Below are 6,141 nucleotides of genomic sequence, written 5' to 3' on the forward strand. Positions count from 1 at the left end.
CAGCTAGTGCTGTATAAGTGTCAACATTATGCAAGCCTTGCTGCTTCCTAGTTTGAGTCCTTTCCGAATGCCATTGATAATTGTTGGCTGCCATTTCCTCAATAAGTGCATGGGCAACCTCAGGAGTTTTATTATTTATGGATCCTCCGGCTGCAGCATCTAATATGGTCTTATTTGAGTCAGTAAGACCATTATAGAAAGTCTGCACTTGCAGCCAAATGGGGAGGCCATGGTGAGGAACTCTCCTTAACAGCTCCTTGTATCGTTCCCATGATTCATATAAAGATTCCCCCTCTTGCTGGAAAAAAGTAGTGATGTCATTCCTCATTTTAGCAGTTTTAGAAGGGGGAAAATATTTAGAGAGAAAACGGCTGGCCATTTCGTCCCATGTGGCTATAGATCCTGCCGGTAATGAGTTCAACCAAGCTTTGGCTTTATCCTTCAAAGAAAATGGGAATAACCTCAGCCGGATGGCATCATCACTTACCCCATTGTGTTTGAAGGTGTCACAGATTTCCAAGAAGTTAGCAATATGGGCATTCGGATCCTCATGGGCCATACCACAAAACTGAATCGTATTTTGTATCATTTGGATTATGGCCGGTTTAATTTTGAAGTTATTGGCAGCAATAGTTGGCCTGATAATGCTGGAGACAGTCCCGGTGAGGGTGGGCTTGGCATAATCCATCATAGTTCTTTGTTCAGCCATTTCTTGTGCTTCTTGTCTGACTTGCTTAGCAGCTCTCAAACGGACACGGAGAGTCCGTTCAATCTCCGGGTCGTAAAGGATCTCTTCCAGTTCAGGTCTGCTTGTCATAAACTGTTAAAGTCAAAGCAATAAAAATGCCAATATTCACAAAAAATAAATAAATAACTAATCCTATCACACTGTAAAGTGAAGTATTGGAATACAAAACCTACATCCTATCATGAATAAATGAAGCCGATTATACTAAAAGCAGATTTAAACCAATCATCTTATTCAAGGTTCCTTTATCTACATCCATCGATTGCAACATCTGAATTCAGACCCAATTTAGATCTGAATTCAGAGAAATTAATAAATAATAATTCAGATCTGAGCTGGATATCTCATACACACTCATTGGTATACACTACAATATACATCCATTAAGGTTGGAATCAATTCTGTGATGCTTTAGGGCTGAAATCAGATCTGATCTGAAAAAAAAAATAATAATTTAAAAGGATCTGAAATAAACTAAAACCAGTCCTGAGTTAGGCTTGGGTTAAAGATTTTAAACTCTACAATTGAAGCTCAAACCTGTATAGCCGATGCATATCAAACACTTGCTAAGACCTAAAAATTGGGTCTGCAATGTTTGGTATTGCAAGCTATTCGGTCCATACAACTTTTGTAGAAATCTGAAATCAGGTCTGCTAACTGTTGCACTATAGCAGCCCTACTACAGATCTGAATGCTAATAGAAATACTTGGAAAGTGTTAATTTTTCTTAAGTATCTGAGGCATAACAATTATTCAATCCAAACATACACCTCCTTAGCTAATGTAGCTCGGTTACAAGTGGGTAAAGCCAAGAATTCAGCCCACCCAGAATTCATAGTATGCTCTGTATCAGTTCAGTCCTCACATCATATCAACTGCATTTCAGATTTGAATTTCTCTCATTCCTTGCTATCCATTCACCCTTGAGGCAGGTTGGATGTATCATAGGGTGGATTGGGGTAGTGATGGCACCCAATTCACCTCAAACTTGCATCGGTTCAGATCTGTGTTCAGAGGAATTCAGATCTGAACTGAGCAGATCTGTAACAGCAGAATTCAGATCTGAACTCAAGTCTGAGTTTGGATCTGAATTCTCAATTGCCTTACCTTCAGTTATTGCTACCAAATTGTTTTTGGGGAATAGCAGAAGTGCCCTAGGGTGAATTGGGGTGGTGATGACACCCAATTCCCCTCAAATTTTCATCAGTTCAGGTCTGAGTTCAGAGGAACGCAGATCTGAACTGTTGCAGATCTGCAATAGTAGAATTCAGATCTGAACTCAGATCTGAGTTCTGATCCGAATTCTCAATTGCTCCTCTGGTTGTTCAAAAGATCTCCCCACTTTTTTTTTCATTTGTTTTTTTTTTCTTTTTGTAATGAAAGAAAAGAATAATAAAATCTGAAACACAAGCAACTCTTTTCGGCTGAGTGCTGCAGATCTGAAATCTACTGATCTGAGTGCCGAATGCAACTCAGATCTGCAACACTCATGTTTATGTGAAATTTTTTTTTTTCTTTTTGAAGGGAACAACACCAAGATTGAATAGAAATCAAATATGCCTTTATTAAAATGAAACTGAAACCAAAAAAAAGAAAGTAATCTACTTAAGAAAGAAGAAACATAACTACAGTAGTACAGCAGTTGCAGTCCAAAGCTAAAATGTAAAGTTAAGCAAATTAAACCAACTATGAATGCAATGCTGAATGATACCAGATTAAGAATGCTCAATGTTTCCTAATATTGCTTCTCTAAGTCCCCGGCAACGGCGCCAAAAACTTGATGTGTTGCTCATTGTGACACTAGCAAGTGCACTAGCCGTTCAAGTAATAAAGTAGTGAGTGAAGTATCGTTCCCACGAGGATTTAGGAAACAATTACCAATACTAAATTAAGCACTTCTTATCTGATCAACAAATAAATCAAAACTCTAATGAAAGCTAAGAAATCATAAATTAAAATCTATCTAAATCATTGGTCCAATTGCCTTCAATTCAGGTTAGAAGAGTAAGCAATAAATGTCAATCTCAGAATTCAGCAATCTATCAATTTGGATCATTCGAATGAATCATGATTGAGCCTTGGTTTGGTGAAACCCCAAGGTCATGAACAGCCTCTCTCAAGCGCATGTTCATCCTATGCATGAGTGACGGTTCTTCTATCTCTAACAACAATCTAATCCCCATGCATGCATTTCTTCAAACAATTCTAAGGCATCAATTCAAATCTGAATTGATCACCAACTGAATTGTGCAAGTTATCTCTAACCTTGCACTCAATTCAGTTCTTGAATAGTAGATCTGAATTCTTAGAGTCTCTCTCAAGCACTCTAGGAATTCCAAGCTGTAGATTAATTCGCCCAATCTGAAATTTGCAGATCTGAATTCTCTTTCAAGCAATTCAGATCTTGCAATCTCAGATCTGAGAATTCAGATCTGAGTTTTGAAGGTTAGTTGGCCGAATTAATCTGCAATCACACCCTTATTCAAGAAACTTCAAGTACAATGCATGACCATTTGAATGAATCAAAAAGAATTAGATTGCTGAACTGAAATTTTATAAGCTGAAATACATCAAGGAAGAATGGAAACAAGGAGAAAGAAGAAAGAACATATAACTAAGAAACTGAATTCAAATCAAAAGAGAATGAAACTACAAATGATTTATTACAAAAAATCTTTGAATCACAATCCCTCAATTCGAACTCACCTTCTTCTTCTATCTTGCTTGTCTTGAACTTCCTTCAACCCTTCTTCTTCTTCTTCCTTGCGCCTAGCCTTCTTCTCTTCTCTTCTCTCAAGGTGGCCGAACCTCTAAGAGTGGGAGAGCCTTCCTCTCAAGCAATTGAACAACTTTTTCCCCTCCTAGAGGCCTCCTTATATAGTTTTTCAAGGGGGCTCTTGCCCCTTCTTGAAGCCTCTAGAATGGGGTGTCTCATGAACCTTCTAGAGTGCTCCCTCCTTCTCTTCAAGAAACTCCTAGAAGTTGCCGCCCCTAGCTCCCTTTGGGCTGCTATTTGGGCTACAACTTAGCTTGCTTTTGAGCTCATGTGGGCTACACTCTAGGCTGTTATTTGGGCTAAAAATGGGCCTTCCTTGCTGGGCCGAATTCTCCTCATAGCTAGGCTTTATTTTCTTGGGTTTTCTCAAGGAATTCACTTGCTCTTTTTGGGCCGAAGTGCTCTCTCTTGCTTCCACGACCGGGCTGGACTGAAATTGGTCTTTTTGAACCTTCTTTTCTTGCCTTTTTCCTTCCTTTTCTTGGATTGATTATCCCTGAACCTATTCTTAGCATTAAGCTAAATTAAGGCAAAAATTAATAAAACCGGCATAAAAATCCATGCTAAAGTCCTCAAAAATTATAGATAAATTGTAAGTTCATCACCTAGCTCTCACCATACTCTTCATTCTTGAACTAGAAAGGAAATCAACTTTCCCCAAATAAATAGCAGGGACCAAGTGTTGGACTCCGTCACTATCTTTATACTATAGATACACAAAGGGAAAATGTCAATGTTCAAAATATCGATACACCTGATACGTCGGTATAGGCATATCGGGCGAATCGGTACTGTTATTTTTAGTTATTTTTATTTTTTTTCTGAAACCAATTCAGAGGGGGCAGTTTAGGTCTCCTCCATCCCCTGAATCGATCAGACCCCCGATACACCGACTATAGGGGCATATCAGAGGGGTCCCGAAGCAATATATATCAACTGATACGGATCGATACGTGTCTATACGTTAAGCCTTGGTAAGTGTCCATTTTCCAACTCCTCTAATAGAGGTTTTAAAGAAGCAATTCTCTCTCATAGAGGTTTTAGGCAGGATAGGAGTCAATAAGACTGATCTAGATTGGGGTATGCCTGGCCTGGGTGTTAATATGCAACTGTTTTCTTTCTACAGTACATTATTAGTCTTTGGCTTATTTTTTAATCTGTCCTCTCCCAGGGTTGTTGGAAAGCATTGGTGTACCATCCATTTAATATAAAATGATAGAACAAATCCATATATACATCTTATTTTGGATTCCAACATCACAAAGTATAGTTTCAACAAAACGTCTACTTGCTTATGCAAATCTAATAGCACCACATGGAAAGATGCACAAAAACAATAGGTTTGGCTATTCTTCATTCTTGAGGTTTGTAAGATACAAAACTCTAAGTTGAATCCTGCACTGGGCCAAGCTCCTGGGTATAATATATATATGAAAAATTCAAATTGTAATGCACACTCAGCATTTATCGTCCCCTTCTTTAATTGGTCCTCCATAACAGCAAATCAAATCCTTTCTCCTCTGCAGTTAAGTTTGGTGACCTAATCAATTGATGGCCAAAACAAAGAAAACCATAGTAAAATATTCACTGGTTTAGGTTTTGTTTTTTTTTTTTTTTTTTAAATTGAACATGCGACTGTAACAAAAACCAAAAGACTCACTAGTTCTACTTTCTCCAAACCTCTAGTAAATGGTGCTCCATCATACTACTGCACCCTGATTTTATACCAATTATAGAAATTCGGATATTCAAATTCAACTCTAAGTCATTTCACAAGAAAGGAGTTCCGTAGAGAACATGGTTACATAGTAAGAGTCCAAAGATATGAAAATTTAGTTCAAGTAAGGAGTAAAACCAATCAATCACAAATTTGTCCTAGGTTAAATTGCTTCTTATTGCTCAAATAACCCATTCACCTTCAATGTGATCAGTATACAGAATATAAGTTTCGGCCATGATCTTGCATAAACCATTCTTTCTGTACATGCCAATTAAAATCAAAACAGGGGAGATACTATGAAATGCACTAGTAGGAACATACTCCAACAACCTGCATCATTTATTGATATGACTGACCATTGAACTTAAAATAAATTAACACAAAAAGGAAAAGAAGAAAAATAGAAAATTATAACAGCCACAAAAATGGAATGCATCTCCCACTGGAAATGCAGCAAAAGAATGCATCATACTAGACAACATGATGATCAAGAAAACCATAGAGTTCAACATCATGATGACCTGCAAACTCTGACAACATAGAGAATGGGGTTAAAATAAACACAGAAGTGAACCCCAAGTTCTTTTTCCCTTCTCAGACTTGAACTTTCCAATTCCAAAAATGCAAGAAAGGATTGCACCCATTCTAGAGAATGGGGTTAAAATAAGCACTGTTAAGGAATTTGGTTTACCCATATGAATTAGCTTTTTGGGATTGCAGATTTTGTCGTCTCCTAGCTATTTCAGATTTTAGTTCCAATGTAGAATTGGTTGAATTACAGTTTGCCTAGCTGTGTTTGGCTGAAATCACATTCTTAGGGGTTAAGTGCCTAGTGTCCTACATCCAGAGTCAGAGGATAAAGACCTGCCATCCATTAGACAATCACAGTAGAAATAA

General features: G+C 37.8%; 1 non-coding gene across 1 annotated transcript; it reads left to right on the plus strand.

Moving 5' to 3' along the window:
- The first annotated feature begins 224 nt into the window (after nt 1-224).
- On the plus strand, nt 225-331 carry LOC148852547 (small nucleolar RNA R71). The gene has a single exon (XR_016100156.1). It is a non-coding gene; the product is annotated as a small nucleolar RNA R71 (small nucleolar RNA).
- The last annotated feature ends 5,810 nt before the right edge of the window (nt 332-6,141 follow it).

This window comes from Nelumbo lutea, chromosome 5, assembly GCF_056320005.1.
Source record: "Nelumbo lutea isolate HS-2025 chromosome 5, American lotus-T2T, whole genome shotgun sequence".
Lineage (NCBI taxonomy): Eukaryota > Viridiplantae > Streptophyta > Magnoliopsida > Proteales > Nelumbonaceae > Nelumbo > Nelumbo lutea.